Source organism: Rhinopithecus roxellana, chromosome 1 (assembly GCF_007565055.1).
Source record: "Rhinopithecus roxellana isolate Shanxi Qingling chromosome 1, ASM756505v1, whole genome shotgun sequence".
Taxonomy (NCBI): Eukaryota; Metazoa; Chordata; class Mammalia; order Primates; family Cercopithecidae; genus Rhinopithecus; species Rhinopithecus roxellana.
In genome coordinates this window covers 152,658,274-152,683,812 of record NC_044549.1, presented here as the reverse complement: position 1 = coordinate 152,683,812, position 25,539 = coordinate 152,658,274, and the positions used below count along the sequence as shown (strand labels likewise).

Below are 25,539 nucleotides of genomic sequence, written 5' to 3'. Positions count from 1 at the left end.
GTGCCTACTTTGCTTGTGCCAGGCACTGTGCTAGGCAATGGGTATACTACGAGTGGACAATATAGATTTAGTTTTGCTGTCATGTCCTGCTGCTTGCTCATATGAATGTCAGTTCAAGACAGCAAGAGCTCAGGACTGCAGAGATCGCACCTACGTCCTGTCGCGCTCTGTGCCGGCGGCACAGGGTGGTTGCGAAAATCGCGTAGTCTGAATCGATTCAAGGCCTTGCAGCATGATTGCTAAATACGTCGAGCCAGGAAGAAAGGGCAGGGTGGCACCGATCTCAACTGCCAGAGCACGATCTTGCAAGGAGCACATGTGTGCGCCTCGGTGTGTAGTGAGGGGCGTAGCTTCCCACGGCGCCTGGCAGCGTGCCAAGCTGCGCTGCAGGACTAACCCTCTCCTTTCCCGGCGCGCTCAAGCCCGCACAGGCGGTGGCAGGGAGCCGAAGGGGCCCAGCGCAGCCTTGCATCCGTCCGCAGGCGGACGCGGCGCAGCTCCTCCTCGCGGCGGGCGGGACAGTCCAGGGCGCCGCCCCGCGGCCGCAGCTCCTGCAAGCCCAGAGCTCGGGTGGATCGCGAGCCAAGGCGGCGGGTGGAGCCTGAGCCGTGAGGCCGTGGCCAATCGCGCCGCTCCGGGGGAGGAGCCCCAAAGGGGGAAAAGAAAGTGCGGCGGAAAGTAAGAGGCTCACTGGGGAAGACTGCCGGAATCCAGGTCTCCCGGGTCCGCTTTGGCCAGAGGCGCGGAAAGAAGCAGTGCCCGGCGACACTGCACCCAACCCGGCTGCTTTTGCTGCGCCCGCTCAGCTTCCCAAGGAAGGTGAGTCTCGCGCCGCCGTGAGGGCTCAGAAGTCACCGAGCCGTAGAATCTCAGGGCAGATGAATTCTTAGAGATCGTGTCGTTAAACCCTCCTACTTTACAGAGGAGGAAACTGAGGCACAGAACGAGGCAGCGGCTGGGATAGGTCATATTGCTAGTCAGGACTGTAGCCCGGATTCGAACCCAGACGTTCAGAGACCCATCTTTGCTTTGCAGGGATTTAAGTAACGCAGTTGTGGGACGTCTGCTCGTTGCCGTCCCCATCCTCAGCCTTTTGAGGGATCTACCCTTGTTTTTCTCCTCACCGCCCCCTCCCCGCTACAACCCCCTGCCCCCATCTCCGCCTTGGTTTCTCCAGACCGCTGCTGGAAGCTCTGAGGATAGAAGGAAGCGGTGTGTCCCAGCATCCTCGCTCGGTATCACGTCGCTCTCAGTCCAGAGCTGTGACAGCCTGGGAAAATGCTGCTTGCAGCCTCACTCCCTCTTCCCTTGACCTGCTTTCTCAGAAAGATGCCCCTGCCCAGGGCGTCCTACCAGCTTCTGGAGGAGCACTGGGAGAGAGGAGGGAGGCCCGGGCGCCAGTGACCTCCCATGGTACTGTTTCTTCCCAGCCCCGGAGGAAGCGGAGCTAGTGGCCCTGTAGAGTAGAGGGTGCTCCTCACTTGGGAAGAGCTGACTTCATGGAACCGTAGAGTCCCTTCCCTCTTCTAAATATTGGGAAGGAGCAAGGAAGCTGGGTTAAACAGAAAATCGCAAACATAAAAGCAAACTTCTACTGTTTCCCTTAAGAGCTAGCCCTCAGCCTGTCTTCCTTCCACCTTCTGGTTGTGAAATTGTGAACCAGGGCGCCACGCGAAGCATTTTGCTGCTGTGCTGTACAGATCCCTGGTTTAGCTACTGGATGAGAAAGAGGACTTGGGTTTTGACTCCAGCTCTGCCATGTATTAGCTGTGTGAACTTGGGCAAGTTATCCCACCTTTCTGATATGGGGGTTTTCTTTTCTTTTTTTCTTCCTTTCTTTCAGCCGCAAAATGGAGATTTATAATGGTCACAATGAACCCTTTGGGTAGTTGGGAGGATGAAATGGGATGATTCAAGTAGCATGTTTAGCACAGTGCCTGGCCTGGCATCTGGTTGGTTCAAAACTGATGGCAACTATTTTAAATATTGTTACATAGTAACCTTGCAGACAGTGGGTTTTCAGAAAGGTGATTTCATACTACCTTAGAGAGGAGTTTAAAAAAAAATCTGTAAATGTGGTGACTTCCTTCTTTTGAATTTGAGCAGCTCTTTTATGATAAGAATTTTCTGAATGTTGTCCATGTGTGATGTGGGTCATGGGTGCTGAGCTCGAAATGTAAAATTGATGTTTCTCGGTGATGTGAATTTCCTACTAGTTTTTAGGTCAAACTTAAGCCCTGATCGGAGACATCCTTTATTGACAGAGAGGGTCTTGAAATGGATGAGAGGCGGAAAGACGAGAAGAGAAAGTTGGAAGTTGCAGCTATGTTACAGATTGTTCTAAGCCTTCTATCCTTGCTCTCTTAGGTCAGCCGAACAACCTTACATTTTTCATCTAGTATCAGAAAACAACCGAATTCTCATATATTTCTTTTGGATTGTACAGAGATGCTGCTAAATGCGGAGCCTTCTGGACACAAACTTGCCTTACTTAAACAGGAACACACAGACATTCACATGCCCACACTAGTCTTCCTGTATTATTGGTATTTTAAAATTGAATAGATTCCCTCCTACACCCTTACCCTACTCGTGACAATTGATTTTATTCTGATGGACTTCATGCAATGATTTACTACTATCTACTGGTTTTGCCATGACTCCTTAAATTGAGTGTCCAGCATTTGTAGTTGGCTGCCTCCTTCACAGTCCATAGCATTTGTATGCAGTATTGATAAGTGCTTGAGAACAGGGTGTGATACATCTTGATGGAAGATAAGAGCCCAGTGGTGCCCACTTAGGTACTTCCCGCACCAAGCATTAGTAAAGGATGGGATCACCTGCTTCCATCAGCTTGTTCCGTGTACATGCATTGGGGTGAGCTGGCTGGGATACGTCTGAATGTGTGCCTGAGAGACAGGGGCCTTGTAGGGGAAAAGGAAAATGTTCAAAATAAGGTCAGATCATGAGGATGGAAGGGAAATTAAAAGCTAATCCCCTTGGTTCTGATTCTTCAAAGAAAGGTTGGTCAGTTATACCCATATCTTTATGTAGATTATTACTTGTTACCAAAACCATATATATATGTAGAACTTTAAAATTTCCAAAGTGCATTCTGCGTATGTGATACTCCTTGTTACTCTCAATAGCCCTGGGAGGACATGGAAAGAATATTAATAGAGGAAGGAGCCCAGGTTTTGTGGTCAGACCTACTTGATTTCAAATTCCAGCCCTCATGCCTGGGTAGTTGGGTGATATTGAGCAGTTTATTTAATCATTTAAAGTTTCTGTTTTATCCAGTTCTAAAATGGAAAGAAAATGCTTAGCTTAAAAATCTGTATAAAGAATAAATGCAATAGAATAGTGTCAAGTACATGTAGTGAATAGGTGCTCATTAAATGATATCTCTTCTTAGCTAGTCTCAATTTATTGAGAACATATCTGGAATGAGACGCAGAGAAATGAAAAGTTGCTAGAGGTCATGTGTTAGTATGTTTTAACTCTGGGAATACAGTTCACACCTTTTCATTTCTAGTAAAGGGCATTTCCCATCACACTCTGTTTCCTCGCCAATGAGATATTAACAATTTACTTCAGTTATAAAGTTGACCTTATTTGTCTTGTTATTTCAGGATATCATTTTTGTTGAAAAGTGGGTATTTCCTTGCTAAGAGAACAATCCTTAAGCACAGTTCTGTAGAGTTTAGTGGGGCCGACTATCATAAAAGGGTATTTAAAGCAATGGTCTCTAAGACAACCTTCCTACTCTCCTGTGTTTGATGTAATACACCTTTGATTCCTAAGAGAAAGGGTACTAACTAAGAAGACAAAGTACAGAATTATGTCGCTCTTTTCTTCCTGTTGTGAGTGGTTTCTTCCCTCTGCCATCCTCATGCTAGTTCAAAGGCTGGAAAGAAGATTGAACAATGAATATCATGAGTGTCCATAGAATTATTCGACTTTTTTTTGACAATTTTGTGGATACTAAGTAGAGTAAACAGAACAGTGTGCAAAGGTGACATTTGCAGAAAGAGACCACTGCTTCCTGGTGGTGCTGATGACTTGTCTGGAGTTTCAGTCCTCCTTGTGGAAAGTGATGGCTGCAGGCTCATGTAGGAAGATGAAGGGATCTGTTTCTGGCCCAAGCAGTGGGGCTATTCATCTACTGAGACTTCTTGTAGGCTGTTAGATCCCTCTTCTTTGTAGCAAGCACACAGGCTTGCAAACACAGTTGTAGAAGAAACTTTTTGCTCTTTGCTTTTGGCATTTTGGAGCATATGTTTGCTCCCATAGGTAAGCAGTTAACATCATCTTACCTGGCACAGTTAGGAAAGCAGAATGTGGCTTGAGGAAATCAGAGGACGTAGAAAAAAACAAAGATTATCTCCAGCCTATACACAGCTTCATTTGTTGATCAACTTCATCAGGCTTTTGCTGGTGACACAGATGTAGGATCTGGTGAGTCACTGTTGCCTTACCCATGAAATATTAAAGAGAGCCACCTACTGTGCTCTTTGCCCCTTTTGGAAATTGTTCTGTGTAGAAAAAAAAAAAAAAAAAAAAAAGAAGAAGAAGAAGAAAAGAAAAAAGAAGAAATACCAAAGAACAGGAAGGTTACAGAACATTTGGTAAGTGATATTTTGGTGGATAAATTCAGGTTAGCCATTCATTTGCTGCTTTTTTTTTTTTTTTAAACTAGAATGGATGGTTTACACTGATAGGGTTGTTAGGAGACATCCCTTTGGTCTGACTTTATTCTGACTCTCTCTAGCAGCTGTGGTAGTGTGGATTTTGAGAGTCTGGCTGAAATCTGAGGCAAGTTATTCTATGATGATCTTTTGGCTCCGCAGCTAGGAAATAGGGACACTGATGCCTGCTTAGAAGCTTAACTCCCTATTTATTTCAGCATCTTATTCATAGAAAACATTTAATAAACACTGATTCTGTCTTCTGCCAACAACTCCTTCAATGTATTAGTCTGTTAAATTATGATCATCAAAATTTAACAGCCACTCTTTACTTGTCTCTATGATTATTTGTGCTGAGTGTATTAAATATATCATCTCATTCAATCCTCACAATAATCCTGTGTATTTTTTTTTTTTAGGAAACTGAGGCTCATAGAGTTACGTAGCATGGCCTATGTATTAGTCTGTGTTCATGCTGCTGATAAAGACATACCCAAGACTGGGCAATTTGTAAAAGAAAGAGGTTTACTGGACTTATAGTTCCACATGGCTGGGGAGGCCTGACAATCATGGCAGAAGGCAAGGAGGAGCAAGTCACATCTTACATGGATGGTAGCAGGCCAAAAAAGAGAACTTGTGCAGAGGAACTCTCGTTTTTAAAACTATCCGATCTTGTGAGAACCATTCACTAGCACGAGAATAGCACAGGATTCAATCCTACCTCACATGATTCAATCATCTCCCACTGGGTCCCTCCCACACCATGTGGGACTTAAGGGAGCTACAAGATGAGATTTGGGTGGGGACACAGACCCAAACCATATCAGCCTATGTAACAGCACAAAGCTAGACATGATGCTGAGACTCATCTATGCATATTATTCTAGAGTTAGGAAAAACTTCCGATTGTCCCACCTCTGGACTAGAACTGAGGACTTAGACTAAAACGAATGACCTATCCAGCCATCATCCTACATCCTCATCCTGGTACTACCTTGCCTGTGACAGAGAAATATCTTTACCTTTGGACCTAAAATGTGGGAGAGCTCAACTCGATGATCTCTAAATTTCTTTTGCTATAATGCATTGTGTATCTTTAAGATTCCTTTCAACTTTGAGATTCTGTAATCACATCTATTTGCAAAAGTTAAAGCTAAAATGGAGAAAGGGGAGTAAAAAGAAAATGCTCTTATTGTTTTATTCCCTGGAGATGTATTTTTCTGAGCAAACAAAGATGGTCAAGAGAAGTCAGCATTTCATCAGCACATGTATTTTTGTCATTTCATTTAAACACAAAAATAACTTTCAGATATATATAATTATTTGCCTTTTACAAATGAAAGAACTGAGGCTCAGAGAGGCTTCCAGACTTGCCCAAGTTTTCCCAATTAGTAAAGATTGGAACCTGTGTGTGCCTGAGTGCAAATCCTTTTGGTCCACTACAGCATATTTACTAGATACCACACCATGAAATCTGGAAACTCATATAACCAGATTTGTGAATGCCCCCCCCGTATTCTCACACCACACTACCTCAGCTTCTGTCTTCTCCTCTTCTTTTACTCTTTCCTTTCCAAACATACTGCTCCAATCCTTTCTTGATTTTCTCCAGCTCACAAAACCCCTTTAAATGCATATAACATCTTCTATCTCTATTGTGATTTTTTTTTTTTTTTTTTTTTTTACTGTGGTCCAGGAGTTTGTAATTTGTGCCTTTGTTTTTGTTCATCTCCATTGGGCACCGGGCAGAATAAGCCATGCCATCAGCCGAGACACTTACAAATGTCTCTATCTGTCTAATCTGTGTGTCAGTCATCTTTCTATCTAGCTCTATTTATTAGTGAAATTAAAGAAAGATAAAGCATTTTAAGCCCCTAGCTCTTACTAGCTGGCACCTAGAAGGGACTTGGTAAATATTCATTCCTTCCTCATCATTCAGCACTGCTGTTTACCCAAATCATTACTCATTTAATGAATCTCAGATGGAGAGGGGGAGTATGTTGAGTAGATCTCCCAGCTGGTCGAAGAGAATGTGCCACAGTTTGGCAAACAATTGGGATGGTAAAGGATAGGAAATGGATGTGATATTTACCTTAAAATATCAGCTGAGAATATGGTTTATTCTGCCCTGTGCCTAGCACAGTAACTCATATGTAAAAAGTGCAAAATTGAATGATATGATGATGGGTTCATATTATGTCAGTAGGTCCAAAATTGACTTTCTGGATTTCTCATGCTTTATCAATAATATTAGTTATGTCAAAGTTTGCCTCTACAGACTAGTAAAGTAGTTTTAATTTCATTTAATTTTGTGGTCACAAAATCAGACAATGATAAGGAGTCGCAGGCTCCAAGAAGGTTAGACATTAATGGCTCAGTGATGGGAAGACCCATTTCTGTCCTAATCATAAAGGGCGTTTTGCAGAAAACACAGTGAAGGATGATGCTGAAGTGCATTTTTGCATATACTTACAGCAAGACCAGTGTCAAGTGTCATACATAAATTGCCAGAGAGAAAGTAGGAAGTTTCCATTGAAGTGGGTAGCTGCAACGAGCTTTGATCTCAAGATTTCTAAAAGTATTGAAGAATTTACATCAGTTCAACTATTATTTGATATAATTGGCATCAGTTGAACATAAGAACAGGTAACCTTTTATGTCTAGTTTATATCCAGCAGATGCTTGTGATTTCTACCTTTCTGGCATAAAAGTCCTCATGATTACACTGGCTTCCTCCTCTGCCAATCAATGCTAATGGCAACAGAAATGAGAAGCAGTCATTTTATAAGCGTTATGTCTGGAAATGTTCCTTTCGTTGATAGCAGTTTATTAACGCCAGTATGGTTAGATGCCCTGGCAACTTAAAATTGTGTTTGTTTAATATAGTGGACATTGACGTCAGACTTACCTGCCTGGGTTTGACTTTGGCCGAATTATTCGGTCTCTCTTTGCCTTATTTTTATGATCTGTAAAAATGGGGATATTAAAACCCATCTTGTCAGGCTTTTGGTAAGTGTCAATCATATGCCATGACATTTGTTAAGAGCCTTGTGCATAGGGATTTTAACCTTTATTACAATTAACAACAGCAATGAGAATGGTTCCATTGCATGCCCAGATGGATACTAAGTTAGAAAAAGGTCCAGGTTTAAATAACACATTTTTTGTTTATATAGAACTTTAAGTCTTCAACATGCTTGTTATTGTATATACAAATGTATACACATATAACATTTTGCTTTTTACAATAATTCTGAGGTAATCAGGGCCGGTGTTGCTAACGTTTTACATCCTGGGTCTCAAAGGGGCTACATATTTACTATGGCCAAGCAGCTAATAAATAGCAGAACAGGGACTTGGATCCTAGTTTTCTAACTCCAGGATTATGTTTTTTTTTTCCTCAATCAACCGTGGTCCTGGTTAGTTGCTTTTCCTTCTCCAGACTCCTTGCTTTCACCCTGAAAATGAGGAATTTGGAAAATATTATGTCTAAGGTAGAGTGTTTTATAAATCTCTGACTGTAGAACAATGTCTTAGGAGGTATCTCATTGGCCTCAGTGAGAATTACAACTGAGTACTGCACTGAGAGTCAGTTCCATAAAGACCCCTTTATGTCCTTAAGGATATGATTCTACCACATTACCCTGACCTACAGACCATTCTCCATCTGCCCCATCCCCTTCAGGACCCAGGTTTGGGGATGGGAAGAAAAAGTAGATGATTCGGTTAGGCACATGTGCATTTAATATTTGGGAAATGAAAATAGAACCTTTCTTTAAAAAAAAAAAAAGCAAGTTTTGTATCACCATTAATCTCCATAGTTTTCTACAACAAAATAAAGGATAAAATGTTTCGCTTTAATTTGGATTCTAGCATTATGAGTACACATTTTCTGCTGTCTTCTTTTGAGCTTTTAGTGCCCACAGAAGAAGCTTGACTCTCATTAAAATGTGAGTTCTTTCTGTTTATAGAAATGATGGAGAGTTGAGAATGGTAATACACACTAAATAGCACTTTTCTGGAAGATTATACTTCAGTTTCCCAATTACAGAGTGAGACAGTGGTGGGGGCAGCAGATTGAATGGAGAGAGTAGATAGTAAGAAGTAGGCTGGCTTCAGAATCAGGGCTGGGTTTGAATTCTAGATACTGCATGCTTAGCCTGTCCAGACTTAGTTTTCTCACTGTAAAATGGTAATAAACATCTCCCTCCCTCCCTCCCTCCCTCCCTCCCTTCCTTCCTTCCTCCCTCCCTCCCTCCCTCCCTTCCTCCCTTCATTCCTCTTCCTTCTTTTCTCTTCCTTCCTTCCTATTCTCTCTCTCTCTCTCTATCTCTATTTATTAGTAAGGTTCAAGTAAGATAAAATATATTAAGTCCCTAGCTCTTAATAGCTGGCACCTAGAAGGCACTCAGTAAATATTCGTTCCTTCCTCTTCATTCAGCACTGCTGTTTACCCAAAGCCTCTCTCATTTGATGAATCTCAGATGGAGAGGGGGAGTATATCAAGTAGATGCCCCAGCTGGTCTAAGAGAATGTGCCACAATTTGGCAAACAATTGGGATGGCAAAGGATAGGAAATGAATGTAATATTTATCTTAAAATATCTCAGAATCTTTCATGTGTAGGAGAAATTAGACCAGTGATAAATTGCAGTGCATGAATCCTTTACATCACAATCATGTGGATAGCTTCTGAAATCAGCGGATATCTAGGATTTCTGTACTGAAATCTAAGAATCACTGGATGAAAATTTTCAATACTGAGAGGCAGGATATTGTGGGGGTTTGAATTTGGGTTCAAATTCTGCTCCCTCTGTGTAAACCTAATGAAGTTATTTAACGTTTCTATGTTATTCATTGAGTTGTGGGGAGAAGTAATTTAATATATATAAGATATGAAGTGCCTAAAATACAGTTTTACTGTAAAAGCCAGTCTTTGAAATACCTTTCATGACTTTATTTAACTTATATTTTATTTCTTCTCTGACTGAATGTCCTAGATAGCTACATGGATAACTCTTTCATTTGCTTAAAGTCTTTGTTCACTATCTTCTCAGGGAAGGCTACTTGGATTGCTTGAATTTGCATGGTTTGGGGTAGGGGAAGCAAGAATGGGGCTGCTTGCTCTCTGAAATCCCGATCTCTCTTACCATACTTTTGTTTTTCCTTTATTCTGTGGCATTTGTTACCTTATAAGCTTACACATACTATTTTATTATTTTGTCTATTTTTAAAATTTAACTTTTATTTTAAGTTCAGGGGTACATGTGCAGGTTTGTTACATAGGTAACCGTGTACCATGAGGATTTGTTGTACAGATTATTTCATCGCCCAGGTATTAAGCCCAGTACCTATTAGTAATTTTTCCTGTTTCTCTCCCTCCTCCCACCTGCCACCCTCCAATGGGCCCCAGTGTGTGTTGTTTTCCTTTATGTGTTCGTGTGTTCTCATTTAGTGCCCAATTCTAAGTGAGAACATGCAGGATTAGGTTTTCTGTTCCAGTGTTAGTTTGCTAAGGATAATGGTCTCCGGCTCTCTCCAGGTTTCTGTAAAGGACAGAATCTCATTCCTTTTTATGGCTGCATAGTATTCCATGGTGTATATGTACCATATTTTCTTTATCCAGTCTACCACTGACGGGCATTTAGGTTGATTCCATGTCTTTGCTATTGTGAATAGTGCTCAGTGAACATACACATGCATGTGTCTTTATAATAGAGTAATTTATATTCCTTTGGGTGTGTACCCAGTAATGAGATTGCTGGGTTGAGTGGTATTTCTCTTTTTAGTTCTTTGAGGAATTGTCACATTGTCTTCCACAATGGTTGAACTAATTTGCACTCCCACCAATAGTGATGCTTTTTCTCTGCAACCTGGCCAGCATCTGTTATTTTTTGCTTTTTAGTAATAGCCGTTCTGATTGATGTGTGATGGTATCTCATTGTAGTTTTGATTTGCATTTCTCTAATGATTAGTGATGTTGGGCTTTTATTCGTATGCTTGCTGGTTTCATGTATGTCTTTTGAGAAGCATCCCCTTATGTCCTTTGCCCATTTTTTTTTTTTAAATGGGCTGTTGTTTTTTCTTGTAAATTTGTTTTAAGTTCCTTCTAGATGCTGGATATTAGACTTTTGTCAGATGCATAGTTTGCAAAATTTTTCTCCCATTCTGTAGGTTTTCTGTTTGCTCTGTTGATCATTTCTTTTGTTGTGCACAAGCTCTTTAATTAGATCTCATTTGTCAGTATTTGCTTTTGTTGCAATTGCTTTTGGTGTCTTTATTATGAAAAATCTTTGCCCATTCCTCTGTCCAGAATGGCATTGCCTAGGTTGTCTTCCAGGGTTTTAAATCTTTAATCCATCTTGAGTTAATTTTTATATATGGTGTAAGGAAGGGGTTCGATTTCAATCTTCTTCATATGGCTAGACAGTTATGCCAGCATTATTTATTGCATAGGCAATCCTTTCCTCATTTCTTATTTTTTATTTCACCTCCAATAGATTATAAAGTCCACAAGGACAGGGACACTTGATTTGCTCATTGCTGTATCCCAAGTGCCTAGAATAGTTTCTAGCAAATAGCAAATGGCCAATAAGGAGGCAATGATAAATAAAGAAGTGTATGGATAGATGTTAGTGTCATTGTTTGTCCTCAAGAACTAGAAAGAGATAGAACTGGATAAGATAGTAAATTATACATGTAATATTGAAATAAAATTTGACATAAATGTATGCTCAGATACACACACATATATACAGACACACATACATATACATATGTATATGTACGTGTATAAGTATGTATATTTGAAGTGTTGAGTATATATTTAAATATCGAAGTAATAATTTATGTCTATGTACATATTTATGCATATGTACATGTATATATGTGTATGTAAAAATGAGTATAAGTATATATTTATCTGTATTTTTAGAGTTTTTCAAAGCTACCTGAGGAAACAGAGGTGTTGAAGTGTTTACTTGTTAGGTTGCTACAGCGATAGGGAGAAAGACGAAAATATGTACATATGAATAAAGAGACAACAGACAAACAAGAAATACAAGTGATTTCAGGACAAGAAATGAAAGGCTAAGATTACAACAGCAGCCGACATTGGAGGGACGTAGAAGAGGGACAGTTTTTGAGTAGAGTAGTCAGAGAAGCGATCTCCGAGAAACTGACATTTGAATTAAGACAAAAGCCTGAGAAGGACCCAGGATAGGCCTGAGGTCATCACCGAGGTGGTGGGCCAAGTAAGAGGCAGTAAAGAGCTGGAAATAAGGTTCTAAGATAGGCGGGGGCTAGGTCAGACTGGTCTTGCAGGCTAAGGTGAGGAGTCAGGATTTTACACAAAGTGTAGCAGGAAGTCACTGAAAAGACAGAAGCAGGATGGTGACCAGGTCAAAGATATTTAGAGCCTTGAAAAGAGAGTGAGGGAAAATGGAAGACCTTATTTATAAGATGAGAAGACCAACTCTCTGATTTCATCCTGTAGGCTGTTATGAACAGATGAGAAAGACAATTTGGTTTCATTGGTGTTTCATTCGTAGCCTCTCGTTCCCGTTAGAAACGTTTCAAGGGGGAAAACAAAAACCCAGCTAAAATAGGGAAAACCTATATACGTATATGTGGCTTTGCTTTTTCTCAAATGACACCATTCTTATTTCCAAATGCATTAAGTAATGGATGGAAATGTATGCACTATTGCTCAATTCAATTCAGCTGGAAATTTTACAGTTCTTGTGTAGGTGTTTTATGTAATCAATTTCCAAAAACATTGAACCTAGAGCTATTTCCTTATGAAACTTCAGCTACCAGTTTCTGAAATCTGTTGTAGTGAAGAGTAAGCCTGTGAAAGGCAAATTTAATTCCATACAAGATCAATTTCTTCTTTCTGACTCTACAAGTTTAACTCTTCAAGAAGTAGCTTACAGGTCATCTCTTCCGTGATGTGTTTACTGGGCACATGCACATATAATCTCATACATGCTTCTTCATAATATGAGTTTAAAATAGCTTGATAACATATGCCAAGCTGTATTTCAAATTTTCTATAAATAATTTCTTTTTGAAGTCTCGGAATAACTGTATGCGGCAGGTGAAGTTATAATCACCATTTTACACAAGACAAAACTGAGACCTGGATTCATAGAGTTGATCAGTTGTAGAGTCAATATTGGAAATTGAGCAAGCTTAATCATTATACTCTTCTGCTCTTTGATTGTAAACAGTAAACCTACAAATTCATTCACCTCTATTTGTCCCACTCACTTTGTGGTACCTTATATGAAGGAATAGTTCAATAAGTGTATTGAATCAGTGAATTAATCCAGGACCTATTCTTTCAAGTATCATTTCATTAGCAGATAGTGATAAAAACGTGGGTTTTAGACTGTGACAACCTAGCCAGGCAGAAGGTACTCACTACCTCTGTGATGAGGTAAAATTACTAACATCTCTAAACCTGTTTCTTCATCTATGTTGTTGTCACAAACATAGGGCTGTTGTGAGGATTACATGAAGTATGCATGTAAAGCACTTACCACAGTGCCTGGGACATAATTAGAGCTAAGTCTATCTGAACCGTTTTTATTATTTTTTGGACTAAAATAACCTCCCTAAACATGATTATAATTAGGTACCAGGCAGTTTTTTAGTTGTGCTTGTTTTATTAACTTTCTTTTAAAAATCAAAGCCAAAGATTCAATCATATAATCAGTGATGTTAATTTTGTTCCAGGGCTCATTCTGGCACCCTGCCCTCAGCAGGGTATGCAGTGTGGATTCTGAAAGGCCCTCTTATAGGCAGGAAGGCCAGTTCTGGAGAACAACATGAGAGCAAAAGGTGCTGTGTGACCACCCTTTTTCCTTCATACATCTGACATAGCTACAGGCAGCACTTCCAACCTTGCCTATCTATCTCCCCAGCCTGGATCTACCTTGCTGGAAAGTTACTTTGTATTCCAGTGATGATCCCAGAGCATTTTGGATGACAAGGGAAAAACAGTAGAAGACAAAGTTTTGCCCCAGATAACACTTAATGAGGTTAATTTACAGAACTTGCTGGAGGTTTAGGACCTAATATTGATCCTGCGCCTCTTCTGTGCCAGGAGCTGTGCTGAGTGTTTTAGTTTCACTATCTCATTCAATCTTTACTGCAGTCATATACAAATTTTAAATTTTAGTCGTAAACCAAATTTACAACTAAAAAATAAAAATAAAAAGTCACATGCTTGACATGCTTGCCTCTGTGTGTGTTTTGCGAGGCTGTGGTGATAAAATCAAATATGTCTTGTGTTTTGCCACATTTTTCTTTGAAAGCAAATTGTGCAGGGTTGCAACACCTTTGGAGTCTCCAGGGATCTCCCCTGCAGTGAAGACACGTTTGGCAGAGAAATGAGGCAAAGGTTGCGCGTGGAAGGCAGGAAGCTTCATTCCAGTTGACAGTTTACTTTGACCTGGAAGAAGCTGGTGACAAGGAGCTGAGTTCTATTTTGTGGACTACATTTGTTTGCTTCTTTGTAGGGACCCAATATGGTGCTTATTTACTTTTTTTTTTTTTTTGCTTTTGTTCTTGTTGTGGGATGTTTAAAAGGTGTAACTTTTCTCCTTCTACATTTTCCAAGTAAAGTTCAGATGTGTCGATGTTCCTGACACTATTTGATAAATTATTGTAAGGAAAGGTCTACACACACATACACACACACACACACACACACACACACACACACGAGAATGGTGCCTGATTCAGAATTGACACTCACTATGTATTCGCTGAATGAATGCATGAGAAAATAAATGCGTCTCCCTTTTCATCTTTCTCTCTCTGAGAATGGGAACTGCTGCAGGATTTTTTTAAATGGCAAGTTTCAATATATACCTTTCTTCTTAAATTTTTGCTTTAAGAATCATTTCAGAAGGAGATTATTCTAAAATACGGAGCATTACTTAATCTTAGTTATGCAGGACAGCTAATTGGAGTGGACTGTAATTCCTGTGGAATTTATTGAGGTGAGATCATTTACTCGTATACTAAATGGTCCCAGACTGATATACTGTTAAATTTGTGTAGTCTGATTTTCAAAAATTTGCTGGCCTTCCTCACTCTGATTGTCTGCTAGTTCTGGTTGCTTTCGGCACATCTGGCTCTCCATTCCCCATGCAATTGACAGTTTCTGCTTTACTGTAGACTAGGGAGCTGGGTAATGAATTTGTTGGACTGGGTATATAATAAGAATACATAGCTTTGAATGTGGACTAGAGAGACTCTTTTCCAAGGTAAGGAAGTTAAAAGTTATGGCCGCTATAGAAACAGTCTTCATATAAGTGAGGTGATACCACACATAGTGACACTGGGTTTCAGTTGCCTGTGTTAATAAAACGGGAGTCTTGGTAGGGATAATTCATTCACTCTTTAGGACAATAAGCATTTTCTGAGAAACTTCTGTAGGCAAGATACAGATACAGAAGGTGAGATACAGAGAATTAAAAAAGCAAATATACAAACACAAATGAAAGATAAAACATACACAGGGGTTTATAATACAATTTATACAGTATTTCAAATAGTATGAGAATACATAATGTCCTTTGAAAAGATATATAAGGTAATAAAACATTTTGGTATTTCAAAGGAAAGACAGTTGTGTCACTCAGGAAGGGCTTTGGAAGGAAGTTGTATTTAAAGTGGATCTTGAAGTGATGGACAGGTCGGACGGAGAGAGATTGGTGAGGAGAAGCGGTAAATCAATTATGGTCTGATCGGGGTAAGTGAATGATATGGATTGTGCGATTTCTCAGAGAGAGTTACAATTGTGGGAGAAACTGGGCAAGTGAAGGCCTAGGGTAGGATATTTGGGAGATCAGAGAACAGTTAATCCTCAGAAGGCACTGGTTAGGAAGTCTGTTGAAGTCTGTTGCCTCTGCCTGTGGTAGGCAGACAGTCAGAAGTGAAATCTGGATGTGATGTGGAAGAGGATGGATTGGAGCCCCTGAGTCTCTAGTTTGATGATATAGGTGTTCTGCAGAAGAGACTGGTGCTGTTAGCCATGGAATTTCACATCTGCCTGGCTTCAGGCTTGGAGGAGTTTAAAGGGAAGATCTAGCAGGAATTGAAAGAGCAGTGGGCAGCCAGGTGCAGTGGCTCATGCCTGTAATCCTGGCACTTTGGGAGGGCCGAGGCAGGCAGATCATGAGGTCAGTAGTTTGAGACCAGCCTGGTCAAGAGACCAGCTTGGCCAACATGGTGAAACCTATCTCTACTAAAAATACAAAAATGGCTGGGCGTGGTGGCTCACGCCTGTAATCCCAGCACTTTGGGAGGCCGAGGTGGGCAGATCACAAGGTCAAGAGATTAAGACCACCTGGTCAACATGGTGAAACCGCATCTCTACTAAAAATACAGCAATTAGCTGGGTGTGGTGGTGGGGGCCTGTAGTCCCAGCTCCTTGGGAGGCTGAGGCAGGAGAATCGCTTGAACCCGGGAGGCAGAGGCTGCCATGAGCCGAAGATCGCAGCGCCATTGCACTCTAGCCTGGGCGACAGAGTGAGACTCTGACTCAAAAAAAAAAAAAAAAAAGAAAAGAAAAAGAAAGAGCGGTGGGCATGGCTGCTGCCCCATCTAGGAGGTGAGTCAGTGATCAGCAACATGTTGAGTTGCAGTACTACCTAGAGGCCTAGACAGACCCTCTAAATAAAGTTCTCTATGGGCAGCCCTAACTTGGAACCATAGAGAGTAAGGAATTCTAGGAAACATCATTCCAGTTTAACTATTTTGGCACAGTTAAGAAACAGAAGTGACTTTTGTCTTAGAGGAAAGGGAAGATAATGAAAACATAAGGTGAAGGAGGGAAACAGGAACCTTCCCTGGAGAGAGCCCAGTTTGACCGGGAGATGATGTGTGAATACATCGTCATTGAATGCAAGGAGGCACTGTTTCTTGAGGACATTAAATGCTCTGTTAAGAAATTCATACTTAATCGTATAAGACACAGAGACACACTGAATATTCTTGCATAAGGGAGGGGCATTATCAGATCTGTATTTTAGATCTTGCATTGGGTGTCAACGCTTAGAGAGGGAATAAGTGGGGCAACTAATGAGGATTCTATTATAATCATGGAGGTGGAAAATTTGCATTCCCAGGACTTTCTTCTGTTCTCACTTAAGGAGGTGACCCAGAGTCATCATAAGATGTTCTGGACCATTCTGGGAATTAAAAATGCTAGTGTACATTGCAAGCCAAAGTGATTTCACCTATGGCTTCCACTGTCAACTCTAATGCTCTTATGGAATGCCTAGATGACTCTTCTTAAAAACTCCGTGGTAAGTTTGCTTCTAGTAGGTGAAGAACAAGGAGAAGCATATATGCAATTAGAACATCGGCTTAAATGAAATTGGCTTATGCAATCATGTCAGTATCATTTTGAGAGGAGAGATCCTATAAAAACAAATACTTATTACGTAGTAAATTAAGACTTTGGGGCTTTACTGAGTGGTAACAATAGTATTCCCTTATGTGTATCCAAATGCCCAACAATTTACAAACCACTTACATGTTCATTATCTCATTTGATTTGATAACAGCTCTGCAAGGTCAGTTTTATCTGAATTATTACAAGTGAAAAAACTGAAGCTCAGAGGTGGTGATGACCATCAAGTGGCCACTTAGCCCCTGATGATTCAAGAGCTCTTTGGTGTTCTGTGTATTCAAAGGGCACCATGCTATTGCTCACCTTCCCATATCACTCTGTGCACCACTGCCTGGTAATCTTGGGACATATCTTTGTTCACGCTGTGTCCATGTTCTAAATCCATTCATGGCTGGGTGCTGTGGCTCACACCTGCAATCTTAGCACTTCGGGGAACTGAGGTGGGAGGGTCCCTTGAGTCTGGGAGTTTGAGGTTACAATAAGTCTGGACTGTGCCACTGTACTCTAGCCTGAGTAACAGAGCAAGGACCTGTCTCTAATAATAATAATAATACTTTTAAAAAATCCATCCATCGTTTTTGGACATTCTCACTTTAAAGATCTCTTTCTACCCAAAGAACAGGCTTTTTGTAACCCAGGTGTTCCAATTTCAACTGTTCTTTTCCCTCACTTTCCTGAAGTATTTTTACTGCCTTTTATCAAAGCACAGAACACCAAACATAGGGTAAAGAGGAAAGGGTTCTTTACAAAAGCATACCTGAGTGGATACCTTAACACCCTCAGGAAATCTACACATCTTTGAATTAGGTCATTCCGTAAGTCTTCCCTGTCAGCACTTCCTGGCACATACTCCTGAATGTTTAAAAACCAACCATATCTCTTGGCTTCCTACTTGTCAGGACACAGCTGAACTTACTCACTTGTCTTGACTTATTTAAAACACACACTTACAGACAGTGCTGAATCACCTAAGATTTCAACAGCCAGGAGCAAGTGAATTAAGAAACCATAATATATCCTCTATTCAATGCACCCTTGCAGGGTTTTGCAGATTTTTCCCCCCTAAAGAGATCCCTAGGGCACATCAAATCGGGTGACTACCCCAGCTTCTTGCTGTGGGGAATTTTGTAGTTAATGATACTGAGACATGGACTTAGGGGAACAGGAGGAGGCATATAGAAATCAAGCTTTCGCAGCTGCCATTAAATGGAGTACGTGTAATCGTTCTCAGAGAATACAAGATTGCTGGGGCCAAAAAGGCTAAACCTCTGGCTTTGCGGAAAGGTCTTAGAGGAATATGCTGTGTTTATAAAGTCAGCCAAACCTATCTGTAGCTGGTTTTCTAGTTCTGGCATAGTGCACGTTCTGGTATCATGCTGCTTCTCTTGCCTTGGTTCTCACGCATGAGTTTTGGCCTCATTGCTTTCTACCAGATATGTGGGTTTTCTGCCTCCTAGTATTTGGTATAGTACGTAGGGAAAGTTTGGGAGAGTCAAAGCCAAGTCTTCTAGTAATGAGGGGAGAAAGGATAACAGCTAACAAATGGAAGTGCTTACTGTGTGCCAGGTGCTGTACAAAATTACCTCATATCATCTTTCTTTCTTTTTTTTTTTTTTTCTTGAGACGGAGTCTCGCTATGTGGCCCAGGCTGGAGTGCAGTGGCGGGATCTCGGCTCACTGCAAGCTCCGCCTCCCGGGTTCACGCCATTCTCCTGCCTCAGCCTCCCGAGTAGCTGGGACTACAGGCGCCCGCCCCCACGCCTGGCTAATTTTTTGAATTTTTAGTAGAGACGGGGTTTCACCGTGTTAGCCAGGATGGTCTCGATTTCCTGACTTTGTGATCCGCCCGCCTGGGCCTCCCAAAGTGCTGGGATAATAATCTTATCTAATTCCATGTGAGTTGCTTTACTGACCCTGTCCACCAATAAGGAAATTGAGACTCAATGTGGTTAAGTAGCTTGTACAGCTGTGGGGAAGGACCTGAGCCCAGGTCTATATGACTCTAAAGCTCACGATGAAAGCATGTGCTTTGCCTCCATGCTCTGAGGCGTGCCGTGTATCCCATGGCTCCTATCCAGCTTGCTTACACTTACAGCTGAACATCTGGTAACAGGTGGTTAGTTACTACTCTGATGTGTCTGACAGTTCCCTAGAAGCTCAGCTTGGACTGAGCCAGCCCATTTGCGTTTCTGGCCTCTTGTTGCTTCCGTTTTCAATTTCCTTTTTCGGCTCGGGCACGTGGGAGATGCCTTCATAAATCCATGAGAGTTCCTTCTGTTTTAATGACATTCTCATTTCCTCAGTATGTTTTCCTCACTTTGAGGGTTGGAGAGGGGCGTAGGGGAACTAATACTTTCGAAAAGCCCTGGTCTCCTAGTGTTGAAAGTGAGTTCCACGAAGTTATGGCAATGCTGCTTTGAAATACTGGGACCGCTGTACTGAATGCCCCTAGGTGTCTGAGAAAGAGGGAAGCACAGGTCCAACATGGCTCGAAAGACCTCAACCAGGATAAGCAGGTTGACGTGACAAGGGATTTGGGTCCAGATCAACATAAAGAGACATTTATGACAATTAGGGCCGTATGAAAACTAAATTAGTAATGAGTTCCCCATCACTAGAGATATTAAAAGGGGGCCTAGACATCTACTTGGCAAGGATGTCACAGGGAGATTTGAATATTGGAAAAAGGAGGTTGAATCAAAATGACATTTAAAGGCCTTTCCGGCCTTGAGATTCTGTCTTGAATTCACTTAGAAACTTTATATTGGGAATAAAGGTTTCCCCTTGTTATAATTAACACCAACTAGTGATGTCTCCTCCTCCCTCCCCCCTGTGCTTCCCCTGTCCGAACAACTACTCGATTTAAGAAGGGGACTTAGGATGAGGAAGGATGTGGTTCCTTCCCGCTTGGCAGCACTCCGTGTCAGAATGGAAGACTTGTGTCTGGGCCTGGCACGGTTCCGTCAGGCCCTCTTACCAGCCCAGTCGTGTCTGTGACCAGAGCACGTGGGAGGTGCACATCCGTGTAGAAAAACCTCCCACTGGCTGCCAGCTCTGGATTTTTGAAATAATTCCTAATGAATGCAGTCTTGCCCAGGCCAAACCTCTTAGAGGAATGATGACACACCCTGAAACAAGTCCGAGTCAGACCAGACAAGCATCCCCTGAAAAATACTCCCTTTGCAGTTGGCAGCATATGAGAAAGCGTCTTTGAGAGTCGTTTCTTCTTGCTGTTTCAAAGGAAAGCCGCTTGCAGACCAGGATGTCAGGAGTGAAAAACTCCTTTTTTGTTGTTTTTTCTATTTTTTTTTCTTTTCTTTTAATTGGCTTACGACTCATCTGAAAGCTCTGCTAGTCAAATATGATAATCCTTTGATTTAATGTCAGGATTGAGACAGTTCCCTGGTTCTTGAAGGAAAGAGTGTTGCAATGATAGGAAGTCTCCAGCTGCTGATTAACAGCTTTGATTTGAAAGAATAAAAAGAAAGATAAAAAAACTGGCAGTGGGTTCTACTGATCAGTGCTGCAACTAAGAATGGACAGTGGTTTTCAATTAAATAAGATGATCCTTCCCCTCAGGATTTACAGAGACGTCCATAATCTCCAACCCACTTCATTTTTTTTTTTTTTTTTTTTTTTTGGTTAATGTAATGTTACAGCTCAGTATGCTTTGCTCAAATCTATCTTGTTTGGATATTTCAAACTATGAAGTTTCATGCCTTATAGAAAAACTTCAGAAATTCACCAGATATTTTTAGTCAGGTCAGTCCAGCTGTTCCCAGGAAATAAAGATGTTAAGAACTTCATAGCTGTAAGGAGTCCTCAGACATCCGATCCAGTGCTGCCTATAGGACGTTGGGCCAAGATTTCCCATGTACACCATAAATCTTCACAAAGTCATGGGAAAAGAACAGCAACTTCAGCTCCTTTTGCAGCCTGAGCATTGCTTCTGGGCCCAAGTAGCTGTCTTCTTTTGATATAGGACCACTGCCTGTTCAGACATGACTCTTTTTCCTGGATACAAATGGTATGTTATTTTTAGGGGGCAGTTATATTTCTTAGTAGTTTTCAGAGTTGGTAGACAGGCCTGAACGGGGAATCAAAAGCCATCTTCTCACATTTCCACTAGTGAGTTATTGACCTCATGAAAGTCACCTCTCTTTCCTGGGCTTCTACTTCCCAAATAGTGTCCCAAATAACATTATTGACTTCTGAGGTCCTTTCTGATTTTCTAGATGTCATCTGGATAGGAAGATAAAGTGTAAGAGAATTAAAAAAAAAAAAAAATCCAGCAAAGTGAAGTGTGGGGCTTAGGAAAATCAGAATCCTCTATTTAAAATATGTCTCAGAAAGCCTTTGCAAAAAAGGTCCCAAATAAGGAATTTTAGTCTGTACTGTGTATTGCAGAGTATATGGATTTCCCATATTTGCCTGGTTTCTATTTGCTAAGAGCTGACTAGAAACATGAATAATAGTCATGAGGAAGTTTAAGATTATCAAATTCAGTTTACTCGCTTTACATATCAACCCTGAGGCCCTTGTTCTTGAGGTACACTGCAACTTGAACTCAAGTCTCCTGCCTGCTTGTGCAATGTGCTTTCAAGTACACTGCCTACTCTGTTTATTTCGCAATGATGAACACTTAGAGAAACAATCAAGCTATGTTTTGAAAGTTAGTTGATTCAAAACAATAGAGTTTAGTGGTTAACCAAACAGAAGCAAGAAGATTTGCTAGTTTTGCATATGTGTGTGACTTAGTTTCCCCATTATCCACGTGTTAAACATAAGTTCTTGTTTGTACAGCTCTATTCCTGGCCAACAATTAATGCTATTTTTTTCTCTTGGGTTTTAGAAGATCTACCTCCTCAAAACAACAACAACAATTAACTATGACTTATACCTCACTCTCAGCTCCCCAGCAGGGCCACTTACATTCACATTTCTGATCACAATATTTCTTAAGGTAAATCTTCAGTTCTCTGAAAATGCTAAACAATGAGTGTCTTCTAGTTCAAGTTTCGGTTTGTAATGACCAATTTTGTAATTGTGGAGTAGCCACACACACAGTGGCATAAGATTCATGTATCCTGGCTTAATAGCTCAGATTATTTCCAAAAACCCACTGACGTTGGATCAGTCATGCTACTTTTGTGCTTTTGCTTGTGTTTCTGTCTGTTTAGTGCTGTGGTTGGCCCAAAGTCTTCCTTAGGTCTCCTGTGATCAAGGATCTTGTTTTAACTGTTTTGATAGGTTGTCTTTCTCAGGTGTATTCCATACTACACTGCTATCATATAGCAAATATCCTGAGAAATTATACTTTCATTAATTTGGGGCTGTGATTTTGAACATGAATTATTTTTCACTGTACATAAATGATGTTCCCAGAATGTGCTGAAATACGTAAGACTCTAACATGAAATGGCCCCAGGCCTCCATATGGCTAGTTTTTGCTTTTTGGCTTTCTTTTCTTTTTAGGTGTTAGTAGTTCAACTTTTGCACCTGCTATCAACATGCCTACTTGTAAAAGCCATTTGTCCTTCATGCAAGTTTGTGACTTTTTCTCTGCTTAGCCATAAGGACTCAGATAACCAAGTTGTTATCTGAAGATCTGTACAATAAATAAAGTTGATTCTTTTTTAATTTTTTTTAAGCTGATACATCTTAGTTACCGTTTGCAGCTCTGGTTCTTCTAGTTGTTGGCTACTGGTATTTACTTGATAATTGACACTGTCTTGTAATTGAGTTACCAGCTGTTGAGGTATGACCATATGCCTCTGATTTTGCAGGTCTCACTTTTCTCCTCTTTGGATGTTTTCACTGGCCAGTAGACTCATTTCGTATTTTTACTGTGATCTTTTAGGTAGATGCTAGGACCCCTAATGATTTTTAAGTTATCCTGAAGAAAATTACCATAAGCCTAAATGTGGTTGAAAATGGCATTTTTTTGGAAATAATCAAAATGCCATCCATAGGGACATGGTTAAATACACTATCATAAGCTAGACAATGTAATCATTTAGCCATTAAAAATGATGTATAATAGATCACAATGCTATATAAGTGTGAATTAGGGTGACAACCATGGTCTATGCTTTTCCTAATAACGTATAATTTAAAAAACAAAGAAACAAAAAGAAATGTGATTACATAAACTCATCCGGAAAACATGTGAAAGATACATTACTAAATAAAATAAGCATCTTTTATATGCATACATTCAATTTTTGTAAAAAGAAAAACAGTTATATATGAAAAAATGAAAGCATCTGAATGTAGTAGTTATATATGGTTATATTAAGAGAGAGACTGGATGAATGCCAAAGGGAGAGGAGAAGGGGGCACAGTGTTTCACTTCCTACCTAATATAGATTGTTTTTAACTTTTAGACATTTACTTATTTAAAAAATTAACTTGGAACCTCTTACTGAGACTCGTAGCCTATCTCAAAGAGCGATAATGTGGTATTTAAATATTTTACTGATTTGGACAGACACAGAAACAAGAAGTGATAGAGAATTTATTAGATGCTTTACTTTAGATACCTTTTCTCTTCTTCTTTTTTTTTGTTGTTAATAATGTTGGCAGGGAGGCAGTGAACTTGCCCATTAGGGTTTGGCAACCTGCTTGAGTTTCCTGGGCATCCTGTGAGTCCTCTCTGTTTCTTGCCACACAGCATTGACTCAGATCTATTCCTTTACATGCAGGCAGCTGTACGAGAACCTATGCACTCTTATGGCCTCATTTGGTTTCCTTTTTCAGGATATTACATTATGAAATATTTCAGGAATTTAGCAGCTTTTGACAGTAAATACAAATGATTTGTGATTCCACTAAGCCATTGCTTAATTTTAGGCTGCTGAATGGTGAACACTCTAAGGAGCGTGGGAACAGGCCATATTTTGTTTTGATCTTACACAGTCTCATTTGAAGGAAGGTTATTCGTTTGAAGATGGCTATGATTTACAGAAAGGCAATTATATTGAAGACTAATAATGAGCATTTAGTAATACATGTCAAAGTGTAGAATATGAATAACTTTAGAATTTCAAGGTCTTTTATTCTACAGAATTAATTTTTACAGCTGAAATTTGCCTAACTTGTTGGTGATCAGATACCCCCTGCCCTCCAAAATGTTGGGTTAAATCTACGTAAGATGTATATGATTTCTCCATGGCATATCGTTCTAGGCCTGTTTTCTGTAATTCCTTGCCTACTCACCTGCAGGTTCTACTCTAGTCTTACTAGATTTCTTGTTTTCCTGTAAATATCTCATGTACTTTTCTGCTTTGAGAACTTTACTCAAATTATTTTTGCTTTTTGGAATACCTTCTCTTTTATTCCCTTCTCTTTGCTCCCCACTGTCTCTGTGATTCTTTCTGGCCTCCATCTACCCACACAGAAACACACACACCTCTGTTCCTCTTCCTGTTGAGATGCAAGATCTTCCTCATGAACCCTCCCTACCACTATCAGCTAGCAAGAATCACTGCTCACTTATCATCCACCGCCCTTTATTTACACTTTGTGCCTTACACTGTTGCTTCTCAATGTGTGGTCTAAGGAGCAGCAGCAATAGCAGCCTCTGCGGGTGGACTAGAAATGCAGAATCTTGAGTCTTGTCCTAGACTTATGGAATGTGTGAATCTCCATTTTACCCAGTTTTCCAGATTCTCCTTATGCATATTACCATTTGAGAAGCACTGTCTTAGAGCAGATACCCAACTTTGCCTTCACTTGGTTGGTTTTGTGTTAGTGGGTTCTGATAGAATCTGTCTCGTGATCACAGACTGTGTCTTCAGCATTCATCTGCAAGGCAGGGTGGAGTGCTTTGCACACCGCAGGAGCTCTTAACAGTGCGTTGTTGAATAAAAGCTCACATTTTCAATGAAGAGGGGTGTTTGAGGGAAATAAGGAAATACAGGGTATTTCCATGATTCTTGTCAGCAAGATGTCTTTCAGATTGTCTGGTTTCCATCGTTGCTGTGGTTGGGTTTTATAGACCCTAGTACAAAGGGACTGATATGGTTTGGCTGTATCCCCACCTAAATCACATCTTGAATTGTAGTTCCCATCATTCCCATGTGTCGTGGGAAGGACCCAGTGGTAGGTAATTGAATCATGGGGACGGTTACCCCCATGATGTTGTTCTTTTGATCGCTAGTGAGTTCTCACGAGATCTGATGGCTTTATAAGGGGCTTTGCCCCGTTTTGCTCAGTACTTCTCCTTCCTACTACAATGTGGAGAAGGACGTGTTTGCTTCCCCTTCCTCCATGATTGTAAATCTCCTGAAGCCTCCCCAGCCATGCTGATCTGTGAGACAATTAAACCACTTTCCTTTAAAAATTAACCAGTTTTGGATATGTCTTTCTTAGCAGAGTGAGAATAGACTAATACAGAGACTTACCATCTTATCAAATCTGT

The 25,539-nt window shown here is 40.7% G+C and overlaps 1 protein-coding gene across 4 annotated transcripts in view; it reads left to right on the top strand.

The window, feature by feature from the left end:
• Positions 1–644: 644 nt before the first annotated feature.
• Positions 645–25,539, top strand: part of IL1RAP (interleukin 1 receptor accessory protein) — a 152,171-nt gene continuing 127,276 nt past the window's right edge. For 2 of the 4 annotated variants that reach the window (XM_030932257.1, XM_010385843.2), the window contains exon 1: positions 645–819. The gene's annotated coding sequence lies outside the window, so the exon portion shown is untranslated. The remainder of the gene's footprint in view (positions 820–25,539) is intronic. The other 2 variants (XM_030932267.1, XM_010385844.2) reach the window with 2 other exon arrangements.